The following is a 14,796-nucleotide window of genomic DNA, read 5'->3' as shown; positions in this document are numbered from 1 at the left end:
GTGCCCCTCATCTCTCCGTAGCCCTCTCTCATATGCATTTCATTTGTTGTATAGCGCTACTCATATCAGTGTAGTGTGTGTCAGTACTTTACACCACGCACACATTATACAGAGACAACGAATCATACAAGTACGTAAATCAGTCTATAGGGAATATCACACGAGCCAATGAGGATTACAAGGTGTAGGAATCACACGTCATCCATACTGGTGGGCGGGATATTTTAAGAGGGGTTGGTCTTTTGGATTTAAAGAGTATTCCATGGGGGTCAGCTTTACTGATAAAAATGTATATCGGCCCAAACATACTCATTTTAGCAACATTAGAATAATGAAAGACAAAGGAAGTTTTAACTATATCACAAAACAAAAAAAGTGAAGTTCTAACTATACCATTAATGTTTGTATGCAGCTCTTTGGTGACAGTTCATTGGTCACTGTCCTATGTTAGGATTGTAACTTCTGAACTGCAAGTAACACAAGGATCTCTGTGACAAAGGCAGTAACCCGCTGAGCTATCCACATAAAACACAGTTCATCTGCATTTAAAAACTACTAACAGACAAATGATAGCTCTCCAGCAGGATCATTAACCACCAGCGTTATCTGGGCATTTTGTATTCTCTTATTGTTGTCCTGCATCAGCCATGATAATGATAACAAGCATTTGCAATGCAATAGGTCTCGCATTAACACGAGTTTAAGCTATTGGCATTGTAAATGACAATGTCTTTAATGTATGTGTTTGTTTTTAAAACATAAATAAAAGGCATTGTCATTTAGAATGCTAATAGCGTAAACTCTCACAAATGTGAGACCTTTTGAATTGCAAACGCGGTGTTATTAACCCCTTCTGTGCGGGGGTAATTCTCCCGCTGTGCTGGGGGCCGCGGGGGCGCACGCAGCGTCACCATGCTCATGACGAGCTCAGCTCGTCATGAGGCACGGCGCTCATGTGCTCATGACGAGCTGACCCGTTCCTGTGGAACGCTCAGCACAGCAGGGGAATTATGCCCGCATGCGAGCGTTCCACGGCTCATGACGAGCTCAGCACCGGAGCGCCGTGGCTCATGGGAGCTCACTCGTCGTGAGCATCGATGGTGTTAAAGCTGCCTTTCTTTTTCAAACCAAACCCTCAATTTATTCTGCTCCTTTAAGAGGCAAAAAATACGGTGCCTTTTAGTAAAAGAAAAAAAATTCCATATGACTGCATCAGACACACTGGAAGGGCTCAAGGAGGGTCTGTGACAGATAACTACAATTGTCCAACTCACTAGTACTTATTTTAATGACTACAGCAGGATACATTGTAATGCAGATTTCTGCAGTGAGTACAAGGTTCCTGAGAAGTTTGTAGCCCTTTGGTGGGCTCTGGATGGTGTCAACTTTGAAATGCTTAGAGTGCCACGACGGTCAGCCTGTGTGCCCCAAAACACAGTGCCCGCCCCCTGGGCACACGCTGGAGTCTCTACGCCAAACCACTTCACAGAGTGTAGCATCAAAAGAAAGGCACAACCATCTAGCCTTAGACCAAGCAGCGCAATATTTAATAAAGGAGTGCGCGGGACACTGGCGTTGTGTGGAAGACGGTGCTCCGTGAGGCAGATACTTGCTCATAGCAACCGTCTGGCCACTGGACAAAAGGGGGTGGGAGAGCCGCGAACATGTCCTTGCCGGATTACCCCATTGCCTCATGGTCATTGTAGTTCAGTATTCTTAGTTTTAGTTCGAAGTTCTCAAAATGTTCAAAAGGTTTGTGGCCAGTGCCCGTGTATTCTCAAATCATATCCCTAGACACGTGTTTCTGGTTAAATACCTTCATCAGTAGGGAAAAATATTTGCAGAGGTTGCTTGACATGCCACCGTCATCTCCTCAGGACTATTACCACTCCCGGTGTGCACGGGCGTCTCCCAGAGCTCGTCAGCTCATAGGCCACTGGCCTCGGGTCAAGAAGGCACGCCAGACTAGGCCTTGTCGCGACAGATGCATGCACTAACCGTTCTACGGGTGTGATAGCGTGTGGAAAGTAGGAATGCACCTAGTCACAGAATGAGTCGGGAACTGTATCAAGCTGTGTATTTTCTATAAATGTCCCCTGCCACAAACGTGTTGGTCCGTAGCGTTGCCACCATCTGGCAGACTACAGTTTGCATCAGGCACACTGAGCTATCTTTTTGTGACCTCATAAGTAAATAACAAGTAATATCCATGAAAAACAAAAATGACCACAATTGGCGGTAAGGACTAGCACACAGGAATTCAAATGAGAAGTATGAAATTGTAGAAGATAAAAGGGAGTGAACATAAGCAAATCAAAGCAAAACGTCTGATACATTTCCAACCATCCTAAGTGCAGGCTTAAACCCTCCGATGAGGGCAGTGAGGTTAAGGCTTAGCAAGGTGAAATCTACAAAAAAATACAAAGAGGACATGCCTCTTACCAGCAGACAGTCTGCCAGCAAACCACAACACACCAGCCAACTGTTCTGTGCTCTGAGAGTGAAATAATAATTATACCGCCAAGATTGGGTTTCAGAGCCAACAACCACTCAGGAAAAGTAACCTAATTCTCACTTTGTGGTTATGTGAAAAAACTTAAAACACAAATATATTAGTGAATCAAAGGCTGCTTCGTGCACATCTCCTCAATCACAGAAACGGACAATCCTACAGGTCATGTTATGGTGGTCACACAAAAGTGGCAAACCTCGTTCCACGTTAAGGTGTTTCTTTATGGATAGGATTGAAACATGAATTTTAAAAAAAATTCAACTTCATGCACAGTTCTTAATTTCTATGGGCCAGATTGACAGAATGAACTTAAGACTCAATCCTAAACTTACTACTATTTTGGTATTCACAGAATGCACTTACTACTTTTGGTATTCACAGAAGTTAGAATGTTGTCTTAAGTCTGTCTTAAGTCTGTATTAAGTTTGTCTTAAGACAGACTTAAGACAACATCCTAACTTCTGTGAATACCAAAAGTAGTAAGTTCATTCTGTGAATACCAAAAGTAGTAAGTTCATTCTGTGAATGCCAAAAGTAGAAAGTGTATTCTGTGAATACCAAAATAGTAGTAAGTTTAGGATTGAGCCTTAAGTTCATTCTGTGAATCGGGCCCCATCTGTCTGCTCCATCCTAAATGGGCTCAAAAAAGGAAGAGGTCAATAAGATCATCTTCAATAAAAAGAACCGATACACATACTTCCTCCTACTCACCCTGTGATGCAAGCTGAGCCTCTGAGAAGCAGAGGTGGATTTAGGTTTCACTCAAAAACAAGTAACAGTCACCTAACTAAACAGACATCTCCCATCTGTGCTACTAAATCCAAGTGTGCAGAAAGTTATTTAAGTTGGACCAATTCCAGATGTTCCAGTGCGTTGTTCTTCACCCTGAATGCCTCGAAAACTCCTGCTTCAAGCTCACAAGTCTATTTTTCTTTGTCCACACCCCTCGATTACACTTCCTCAATGCCTAGATCCTCCATGCCACCATCACCACCATTTAGGCCACATTTAGCCTGTGGGAGGAAGAAGGTACTGAAATGAATTATTACAGCAGAACAGGAGGCAAAGGAGACCGTTGTCGCCTTTCGCCGCTGGAGATGAAGGGGTGAAAAAATAAACAAAGCCTCGTTCACATGTAAATGGTCTTTTAAAGACCTGTGAAGTACCCGGGTGCGGCTGCGATAATCTCTAAAACTGTCTGTGTGTGTGTGTATTCGCACGGGAAGCTGTCTCAGCCTGGTCGCACACACCCAGAGACGGGGAACAGCGTTTACAATGCAACTTTTACAACGAAGTACCTTTATGACGCAACCATTACAACGCAACTTTTACAACGACTTGCGCTGGGGGGCGCTCTAGGATAGGGAATAGTTTTAATTTACTATCCAACACCTTCCCTACTATCCACGGGGACTGGAGTTGGAATAGTAAATTAAACTATTCACTATCCAGCGCCCCCAACGCATGTCGTTGTAACGACTTGCGTTGTAAAACCTGTGTGGTAAAGGCATGCGTTGTAAAAGCATGCGTTGTAACGACGTACATCCCCCAGAGACAACCCTTTGAGCCTAATGCCTTTGCGCGCCTGCCTTCAAGCCCTCACTGCGAGGGCCAAGGCTCCTGTTTGGGTGGGCCAGGCTCATGTTTGGGTGGGCCTGGCCCACCCGGCCCACCCGCTAGAACCGGGCCTGTGTCCCAGGGTGTACGTATGCGATGGAGCAAGGGCGTAGAGTCGCAGTCGTAGAGTCACAAGTGCCGCTTGCACCACACCTGAGGAATGGGGGCACAGGCCAGATGTGGCGAGAGCTACCCTGGGCCGCAAGCCACACCCACGGCGGTAGCTAAACCGCTGCTCCTCTGTTTGTGCCCTATAATCGTTTTATTTTTCATTTGCCGGCTCTGAGCCTGCGTGTGCACAGAGGGACGGGGCCGAGGCACGTGAGGGGGAGCAGAAGTGCTATGCGCACTTTTAAAAGCGCATGTGTGTTTGGCCGGCCATCTCAGACCGGCCCATTGCACATGCGAGCTGGAGAAACAGCACAGACTCCCTGGTCTAAGCGGAGCGTCTTTTCAGCCCGCTCAGACTAATCCCCGCGGGGCTCGCATAGCTTCAGAGCAGCGCGGCGATGTTAAAGCACAGGGAGTATAATGCAGCCCCAGTGCCTGCTGGGACTAGGAAGACCGAAGGGTGATGTCGGAGGTGGCCAGCAGCTCCAGGTAAGTTGTTTTAAAAAAAACTTTCATTATATTAATCCCCTACCACAATCCCCTGCACCGCCTACACCCGCCTCACCACCTCATCATTGTGCCGGCCGCCACTGGGTCCCGCTGACTCTTAGCCCACAATCACCGAAGTAGCCATTCACCTTGGTTCTTTGCTACTAATAGGTAGACAAGACTGTCTAAGAGAAAGAGTATTTGCCTTATTAGGAGCTGGTTTTGCAAGGTGGTGAGAAATTTGCCCCACTGAGCAACATGATTGCTACACTTGACATTAAGCAAATGTCGTCATTGTCATGTCTCTCAAAATACAGTGATATATTAGAAATTACAACTAAGTCTTTCTTAGATCTATGCAGAAAAGGTTCCCGGGATGGACTTGTACTGTTTTTATTGCTGTTTCAGTCGATGAACGTAAACACCCTTAAGGGGCCAGCTTATATGTTGGCGGTGTGTTGACTCCATAGGAATGGCTACCGAGTATACACACTTCCACCATAATGGGCCGCCCACTTAATTTAATTGGAGGCGGACCATAGGTTTGGCTACGGCAGTGACTACTCCGCCACCTCCATAGCAAACCACTCCAACGCCCATCACTCTGTCGGGCCGCCAAAGAAATGGCTGCATGTCCACCAATCAGGATGGGCAGACATAGCCGTCACAGTCAGGGATACCGTGGTGGTGAGGGACAGTTAAATAATCCTCCCCGTGCCGTGGGAGATGACTCCTACCTTAGGGTGTTCTTTCTCAAAATAAAGCAAACTCTTTGGGCAGGATTGTGTCATCTTGACGCAACCCTTCAACAAACAGCCGCGATGGTAATTTATACATTTCGCAGCGTTAATTTACCGCGTAAGGCCCATGAAGCTAAGCTGTTTATTTCTTACCTTGTCCTATTTTTCAGCAGTAACCTCTTGCACATATTTGCGTGAGCGACAATGTTGGAATAGTTTCCCTGAATCTAACCTTGTTGAAACATCTGGCTTCGCACAACATTATCACGATGCCCTGAACATCATGTACAGGGTCTCACTTCACACTATGTACAATTGTTATCTCTATCTTCATCCACGGGGCGACAGGGGGTATCTACATGTCCATAACATCACTACTCTATACGCACATCGCAAGGCTGCTATCTATTATAAATAATGAACATCCCAATAGATTAGCAGAGGAGACACTTCTGCTGACCGCGAGGGTTCCTGCATTCTGAGACTTCACTACGCAGCGGTCTGGCATCTCCGTGAAGGGGTGTCCAGTTTGTGACCAAGACGGTTCTTTATTCTCTCCCATCGGGTAATGGGCTGGATCATTTCCAATACCTCAGCACCCCCTACAGCACGTCATTGTAATGACTTGCGATGTAAATGCATCACATAATAACAACGCAGTTGTAATGACCGCACTGTAATAGTATTGTGATGTAATGACAGCGTTGTAAACGCTGTTTCCCATGCCTGCATATATACACTGTCTTAGCACCATGGTGGAACTATATCTACTATTTACGCTTTTGGTGCCTGTAATCACTTTCATCTGCTTCGGTCTATTAATCATTGCAGCACACGTATTCTATACAAGAATAACGTTGGTTCGATAAATATATTGAAAACGTCCCACTTTGTATTCTCTGTACAGCTCTCTGAGAATAAGTGAGCACGAGTGACTGAGTGAAAGGTTCTGTACTGCTTCCACAATCCCGGAGGGGTCCGGGTTGTCATGCTCAGTGGTTTACGGAAACCATTCGCTCTCTGGTAGGTTAGAGGGGCTTACGGTGGAACTATGAGCTAGCTGGTCTCTAGGCCACATATCCTGCGGGGGTGTCCGGAATCGGTCTTGATACCAAGCCCGTAGTTTATGTTGTGCAACAAACGTGCAGATCCTACGGAGTAGTAGGAAGTACACACAGCATGTGGTTCCTCCTCCAAGAACAGGGAGTCATTTACTATCCCCTGATGGAACAAAGGGCTGTCTGTAATAATATACATCAAGCCCTAAGGACGGAGAAATGTAGCAAGTCGAATTTTAAAGACTTTTTCATTAAAATAATAAAGTTAAACTGGTGGCTGAGAAGGAGGATATTACAATGTTTGACTCCTGCTAGAATTTTTTTGTTTGTGTGGTTTACAGCTTATTGCTGAAAACACATTTGCATTAAGATGTATGATGTTTTATGAATAGTACTGCTTTAATTAAATACAGTCTTAAATGTAAATGTAAATGTTTTTGTACTTGTATAGCGCACAGCTACCCACAGTGGGTTTCCCGGCGCTTGTACGAATACCGCAAGGGAACCCTTCCTGGCTTTCCCTGTGAAGTGTCCACTCCTGGACACCCCCATGGTGAAACCAGGCATCCCAGCGCTGTGGGGGCCGTTGTGGAGACTAAGCAAGCTATTGCCCAGAGTTGCAGCGCGGGGCCCATGATCAGAATAGGCGCTGAGGTGAGAATATCCGGTCAGGGGAATTAATGAACCTGAGACGCACCGAGGCGGGAATCGAACCCTGGTCCCGGGCCAGAGCTCTGCATCGAGGTCTGTCTGCTCTAACCATTGAGCCACACTTCTCCACAGTATTAACTGTAAACCTCGCCTCCACGTCATTGATAGAATTGAAAAAGTCTCTTGCAAAAGCTCACACATGTTGCATTGGTGAAGGTACCGTGCACATACAAGCCAACTGCACTTGATGCTAAGTAGAAGCAAGATAGTGGGGTGCCAGTGTGGGGCCTGGGGCGTTTGGTGTCTCTGAGCGTGCGCAGTGTGAAGAGAGTGCTGTACTCTGGGATAGGGCGGGTGGGGCTGATGAACATGGCAGAACACGGTGCAGGAGGGCACGCTGGGGGCGTCCTGCAGGAAATCCTGGGAAGTGTTAGACAGTAATAATAATAATCCACATTTTGTAAAGCGCAAACAATCGCCCGCAAGGGTCTCTAGGCGCTGGAGGCCATCGGGAAGATTAAGCGAGCTATTGCCCAGAGTCACATGGTGCTGGGCTAACCTGCCGCCGGACCCGGGGATCGAACCGTGGTCCCCAGATTCCAGAGTCCAGAGTTAGTCGCCCTAGCTGCGGCACCACACCTCTTCCAGTATGCACTGTTAATCCCCAATCAACAACCAACCAATAGTGGCTCACCTCTCTCTTTTCTTTGTCCATCAGCGGCAGCAGGGGTGTGCCCCACGTGGAGGTCGGCCGCTTCCGGGGGTCTGTGGCTGAAACAGGAAGTGAGACCAACTGTTAAATATGTAAAAATATCCTCGCTAAATTCAGTGGTGGCTGCCTCGGAACAGGGGTGGTGAAAAATAAAATTAAATAAACTTAGTTGTGAATGCCGCTGCCTCTCCTCCGTCTTCTTCTCCGGCAGCGGACTGACAGCGTGGAACGGAAGCACCCAGCTCCCAGACTCTCCCAGCCAATCACCACCTGCATTACAGCAGCGTTGTGATTGGTCTGAGCACCGTGATACATCACTCAGAGAGGGACTGTAAGCCTGTGCACGATCTGCATACAGGCTGTGCATTACAGCCGGGTGGAACACATGCAAAGTGCGCATGAAGGTTTGGTCGACCGAAGATTGCCGGCCAAACCGTCATACGCACTTAAGAGTGCACCACACTCCTCCCCTTGCTCTGGCCAGCCCTACTCCACCCTAACCTGGCTCTGAGTGGGCAGTGAACACTTTTATTTTATTTTTAAAGTTTTGTATAGCACTAGCTAGACCCGTAGGTATCAGAGCGCTTCACATACATATTGTGCAAAGCCGAAGGGCCTTACATTACCTAGAAGGATGACAGTAAGTAAGCAAACCACGGATAAAGAATACAGTATGAACAATAAGTAACTGTGCAGCGGAGGGGGAGGGGAAGAAAAAAAGAAAAACAGGGAGATTAGCATAGTCCGTTCACCAACAATCCTTGAATGGGAGTCAACTCGGGGTATTGAGGTCTAGGTTAGTTGACGTTGTTCATAAAATGATGATAACGTCTTGTTTTTATCATTTCTTTTTTTTTGTACTGCTCAAAGAGTAGTGCGTCGATGCTCTTCCACCCTAGCGGATGAGCCGCCACTGGCTAAATTCATTGTACATTTTATTTCACGTTCAAACGTCTGGTGGGCAGGGCACAAGCTAGGTGGACCCCCATAAGATCTCAGGCCCTGGGGCAGGTTTTAAATGTATATCACTTTAGCCGCCAGCACCCAGAGTCCAGTGTTTTATTTATAAAACCAATATGTGCCAGAGCCCTTGTCAGGAGGACACAGCAGCTTGCACCACCCATTTCCCCCACTAGGTCTCCCAATGACAGTACCATCACAGCTAACCATCACATTCATACAGGTGTGACAATTCAGACTTTATATATACAGATCAAATGACTGCTACCTGCCGCCCAAGCTATTCGTATAGCTTTGGGTGACAAATATTAGTGATTTTAATGTATATTTAATCATTAAACAACTGTTATTGTGCTCTTCACAAAATTAGACAAACAGCGCCACCATGTGGCCGGCTGTGAGAAGAGCCGGCGTTGACAAAATGCCGGTGCCGAGCACTGGAAACCCCGACTCAAATTAAGCACTTAAGATTTAAACAGGGTCTTTGGTATCCCTCTAATATTTGGATATGAGCCTGTCTCTGTAATCACCAGAGGACTTCACCAGGGACTCCCAACAAAACACGTATTGAGTATTTAAACTCCTGTCTCCTGGGGGATCCTGTCTAGGGTCAATTGTTCTTGACAGGACACCCCCAGAGTCAGTTCATGGCGATAGTCTGCGCCATGTGTGCCTAAAGGCATCTTACTGGGCCTGGTGCCTGGCAATATCACTACGCCATGTCTCTTTGGCAAGAACAGGGTGCCCTCACCCTGGTCAAAATTTGATGTCATAGGGTCTAAGGGGCATCACTACAGAAGGGCCTGGCAGTGATCAAGGGAACCTTGACCGCAACCTTAAGTGCAACCACGCACACAACCTTAGGGGTGACTTTGACCTACAACCGTAGGGGCGACCTTGACCTACAGCCTTAGGGGTGACCTTGACCCACAGCTTTAGGGGCAACTTTGACCCACAGTCTTAGGGGTGACCTTGACCCACAGTCTGAGGGGCGACCTTGACCCACAGCCTTAGGGGCGACCTTGACCTAAACCTTGACCCACAGCCTTAGGGAGAACTTGACCCACAGCCTTAGGGAGAACTTGACCCACAGCTTAGGGGCGACCTTGACCCACAGCCTTAGGGGCGACCTTGACCCACAGCCTTAGGGGCGACCTTGACCCACAGCCTTAGGGGCGACCTTGACCCACAGCCTTAGAGGCGACCTTGACCCACAGCCTTAGGGGCGACCTTGAACCACAGCCTTAGGAAAAACCTTGACCCACAGCCTTAGGGAGAACTTGACCCACTGCCTTAGGGAGGATCTTGACCCACAGCCGTAGGGGGGGATCTTGACCCACAGTCTTAGGGGTGACCATGACTCACAGCCTTAGGGGAAACCTTGACCCACAGCCTGAGGGTCGACCTTGAGCCACAGCCTTTGGGGCAACCTTGACCCACAGCCTCAGGGCCGACCTTGAGCCACAGCCTTAGGGGAAACCTTGACCCACAGCCTGAGGGGCGACCTTGACCCACAGCATTAGGGGTACCTTGACCCACAGCCTTAGGGGAACCTTGACCCACAGCCTTAGGGGCAACCTTGACCCACAACCTTAGGGGAGACCTTGACCCTTAGCCTCAGGAGCGACCTTGACCCACAGCATTAGAGGCGACCTTGACCCACAGCATTAGGGGGAGCTTGACCCACAGCCTTAGGGGAACCTTGACCCACACCCTTAGGGGTGACCTTGACCCACAGTCTTAGGGGCGACCTTGATCCACAGCCTTAGGGCCACCTTGACCCACAGCCTTAGGGGAAACCTTGACCCACAGCCTTAGGGCGAACTTGACCCACAGCCTTAGGGGCGACCTTGACCCACAGCCTTAGAGGTGACCCTGCACCACAGTCTTAGGGGCCACCTTGACCCACAGCCTAAGGGGCCACCTTGACCCACTTCCTTAGGGGCCACCTTGACCCACAGCCTTAGGGGCCACCTTGACCCACAGCCTTAGGGGCCACCTTGACCCACAGCCTTAGGGGCGACCTTGACCCACAGCCTTAGGGGCGACCTTGACGCACAGCCTTAGGGGCGACCTTGACGCACAGCCTTAGGGGCGGCCTTGATCCACAGCCTTAGGGGAGACCTTGACCCTTAGCCTAAGGAGCGACCTTGACCCACTGCCTTAGGGAGGATCTTGACCCACAGCCGTAGGGGGGGATCTTGACCCACAGTCTTAGGGGTGACCATGACTCACAGCCTTAGGGGAAACCTTGACCCACAGCCTGAGGGTCGACCTTGAGCCACAGCCTTTGGGGCAACCTTGACCCACAGCCTCAGGGCCGACCTTGAGCCACAGCCTTAGGGGAAACCTTGACCCACAGCCTGAGGGGCGACCTTGACCCACAGCATTAGGGGTACCTTGACCCACAGCCTTAGGGGAAACCTTGACCCACAGCCTTAGGGGCAACCTTGACCCACAGCCTTAGGGGAGACCTTGACCCTTAGCCTCAGGAGCGACCTTGACCCACAGCATTAGAGGCGACCTTGACCCACAGCATTAGGGGGAGCTTGACCCACAGCCTTAGGGGAACCTTGACCCACACCCTTAGGGGTGACCTTGACCCACAGTCTTAGGGGCGACCTTGATCCACAGCCTTAGGGCCACCTTGACCCACAGCCTTAGGGGAAACCTTGACCCACAGCCTTAGGGCGAACTTGACCCACAGCCTTAGGGGCGACCTTGACCCACAGCCTTAGAGGTGACCCTGCACCACAGTCTTAGGGGCCACCTTGACCCACAGCCTAAGGGGCCACCTTGACCCACTGCCTTAGGGGCCACCTTGACCCACAGCCTTAGGGGCCACCTTGACGCACAGCCTTAGGGGCGACCTTGACCCACAGCCTTAGGGGCGACCTTGACGCACAGCCTTAGGGGCGACCTTGACGCACAGCCTTAGGGGCGGCCTTGATCCACAGCCTTAGGGGAGACCTTGACCCTTAGCCTAAGGAGCGACCTTGACCCACTGCCTTAGGGGCCACCTTGACCCACAGCCTTAGGGGCCACCTTGACGCACAGCCTTAGGGGCGACCTTGACGCACAGCCTTAGGGGCGGCCTTGATCCACAGCCTTAGGGGAGACCTTGACCCTTAGCCTAAGGAGCGACCTTGACCCACAGCCTTAGGGGCGACCTTGACCCACAGCCTTAGGGGCGACCTTGACCCACAGTCTTAGGGGAGACCTTGACCCTTAGCCTAAGGAGCAGTGCACTTCAATTCACAGGTATGAAGGATCTGAATGGACACCAGGTATCTTTTCCTTCCATCTCCTCCCATCCTAAGCACTTTTTCATGCACCAGGCCCCTGGCACTGCCCAAGACCCACAAACATGGCAGCATGCCCGGGTAGGAAGGAAGAAGTCCTTCAGGCATGCCGCCTCTGCCCCGGGGAGCGCTAAACATCTTCGGGTTCACAAAACATTCAGTGCGAAACATTGCGTGCCCTGCGAGCTGCCAAGTATTTAACATTTAATTGGCAGTTTCAAAATAATTTCTTAAAAACAAAGATTTAACAATTGCGTTTGTATATATATGAACGCATTTGTTAAATCTTTGTATATATATATATATATATATGTAACCAAAAACGCCCAGAAGCTTGAGGCCGCACAGCACTGCAGGTGAGCAGCAACTCTATTTAAACCAAGCAGGCAGCTTAACATCCCTTTGAAGTCCATGGCCGGACGCGTTTCGATGCCGCTGTTTGCTTCTCCTCAGAGGCCGTGTCAGCGGAGGGGATTAGTGGCTATCGCATCTCCCCTGCGTGTTTCCGTAATAGGGGGCTTTCAGTGCTCCTCCTTTGGTGGCAGTTCATTTTTAAATGCACGCTGGGATTTGAGGTCTCATTTTGCCAATTAACGCCCTCTAGTGGGTTACCTCCGCTGCCTCAAAGGGATGTTATAGCTGCCTGCTTGGTTTAAATAGAGTTGTTACTCACCTGCAGTGCTGTGCGGCCTCAAGCTTCTGGGCGTTTTTGGTTACATATTATGCAGCGGTTCCAGGCCGCAGAGGGATCGCACTGCCCGAAACTAATGGGCATTAGGAGAGAGGACGATTCCTCTTTCCGAAGCTGCAGGGCACCTTTAATGAAGCCGGCAGAGTCTCATCCAAGGCTCAATGGAGGGCTGAGAAAAATTGCCCATAATTAGCTGCAGCGGAGGTAACCCACTAGAGGGCGTTAATTGGCAAAATGAGACCTCAAATCCCTGCGTGCATTTAAAAATGAACTGCCACCAAAGGAGGAGCACTGAAGCCCCCTATTACGGAAACTCGCAGGGGAGATGCGATAGCCACAAGTCACCTCCGCTGACACGGCCTCTGAGGAGAAGCAAACAGCGGCATCGAAACGCGTCAGGCCATGGACTTCAAAGGGATGTTAAGCTGCCTGCTTGGTTTAAATAGAGTTGTTACTCACCTGCAGTGCTGTGCGGCCTCAAGCTTCTGGGTGTTTTTGGTTATATATATATATATATATATATATATAGATAGATAGATAGATAGATAGATAGATAGATGGATAGATGGATAGATGGATAGATGGATAGATGGAGAGATGGAGAGATGGAGAGATGGAGAGATGGAGAGATGGAGAGATAGATAGATAGATAGATAGATAGATAGATAGATAGATAGATAGATAGATAGATAGATAGAGTGAGGGCGATAGATAGATATATAGATACTTATTAACAACTTCAGCCGGGCCACAGCTCCAACCTTTGTCATCTCGTCGACGGAGCCCCCTTTGGCTCCATCCACAGAACACTTCCTCCCACCCCCCTGCGGAGCAGATGCCATTGGAGGAAGGACAACCTACCCTCGTTTAGGGTGGGCAGTGTAATGCCTTTTTATCCTGTCGCTCACAGCTGCGAGGGCCAGGAAAAAACACAATGACCCCTGCACCCTGGGAGAAAACCCTCAGGGTGGGGCGTCATTAGTGGTGTGTTTTCCCAAAACAAGCCCCTGCCTATGAGGCTTGTTTGAGAAAAACAACACAACTTCGAACAATTTAGAGCAAAGTAGGAAATAAACTGCTGTCCCAGGACAGCAGAGTACACCTATTGTTCAGAACATTGAAAGGGAGCGCCCTGACAGCGGCCTCTTTCAGTGTACAGACAGTGCTTGAAATTGAAAAAATAGAAGTGCAGGTACTCTGTAGCAGGGTGCCTGATTGTTTCTGAGAAGTGCAGGTACTCTCCATTTAAAAGTATAGCATTTCTCTTGTGAAGTGCCGGTACTCTCCATTTAAAAGTATAGCATTTCTCTTGTGAAGTGCCGGTACTCTCCATTTAAAAGTATAGCATTTCTCTTGTGAAGTGCCGGTACTCTCCATTTAAAAGTATAGCATTTCTCTTGTGAAGTGCCGGTACTCTCCAATTAAAAGTATAGCATTTCTCTTGTGAAGTGCCGGTATTCTCCATTTAAAAGTATAGCATTTCTCTTGTGAAGTGCCGGTACTCTCCAATTAAAAGTATAGCATTTCTCTTGTGAAGTGCCGATACTCTCCAATTAAAAGTACAGCATTTCTCTTGTGAAGTGCCGGTTCTCTCCCTCTCAAAATAAAAAATAGTGCCGGTTCTCCGTACCGGACAGTCCCGGCCCATTTAAAGCACTGTGTACAGATTACTGCTGGGCCATCTCTAAATTTGGCAGGTGGAGTACCCTCAAGATGGCGGCGGTCATGTCCCCTGCCGACCCGACAGACATACTGTCACCAACTCAAACCAGGCCCTGCTCAGCCGAGCTCCTGTGTACAGGGACACAAAAGGCCCTCTGGATGTTGGCATCACTGCTGCGTTGCCCCATCCAGAGACAGTTCAGGGGAACCTCGTTTCTTTAGGGTACTGGCCTATGTAGGATTTATTTTAACATGTACTTGCAATACTTGTTTTGAATATTTTACCGATAA

General features: G+C 48.8%; 1 protein-coding gene across 2 annotated transcripts in view; it reads right to left on the bottom strand.

Annotated features, from left to right (window-relative positions):
• SLC43A3 (solute carrier family 43 member 3) overlaps positions 1 to 14,796 on the bottom strand; it is a 419,431-nt gene that overhangs the window by 263,341 nt on the left and 141,294 nt on the right. For both annotated transcript variants that reach the window (XM_078674229.1, XM_078674237.1), the window contains exon 3: positions 7,873 to 7,949. The gene's annotated coding sequence lies outside the window, so the exon portion shown is untranslated. The remainder of the gene's footprint in view (positions 1 to 7,872; positions 7,950 to 14,796) is intronic.

The sequence above is a fragment of the Lissotriton helveticus genome, chromosome 1_1 (assembly GCF_964261635.1).
Source record: "Lissotriton helveticus chromosome 1_1, aLisHel1.1, whole genome shotgun sequence".
Taxonomy (NCBI): domain Eukaryota; kingdom Metazoa; phylum Chordata; class Amphibia; order Caudata; family Salamandridae; genus Lissotriton; species Lissotriton helveticus.
Note: the sequence above shows the minus strand (reverse complement) of the source record. Positions and strands in the feature narration are given on the sequence as shown.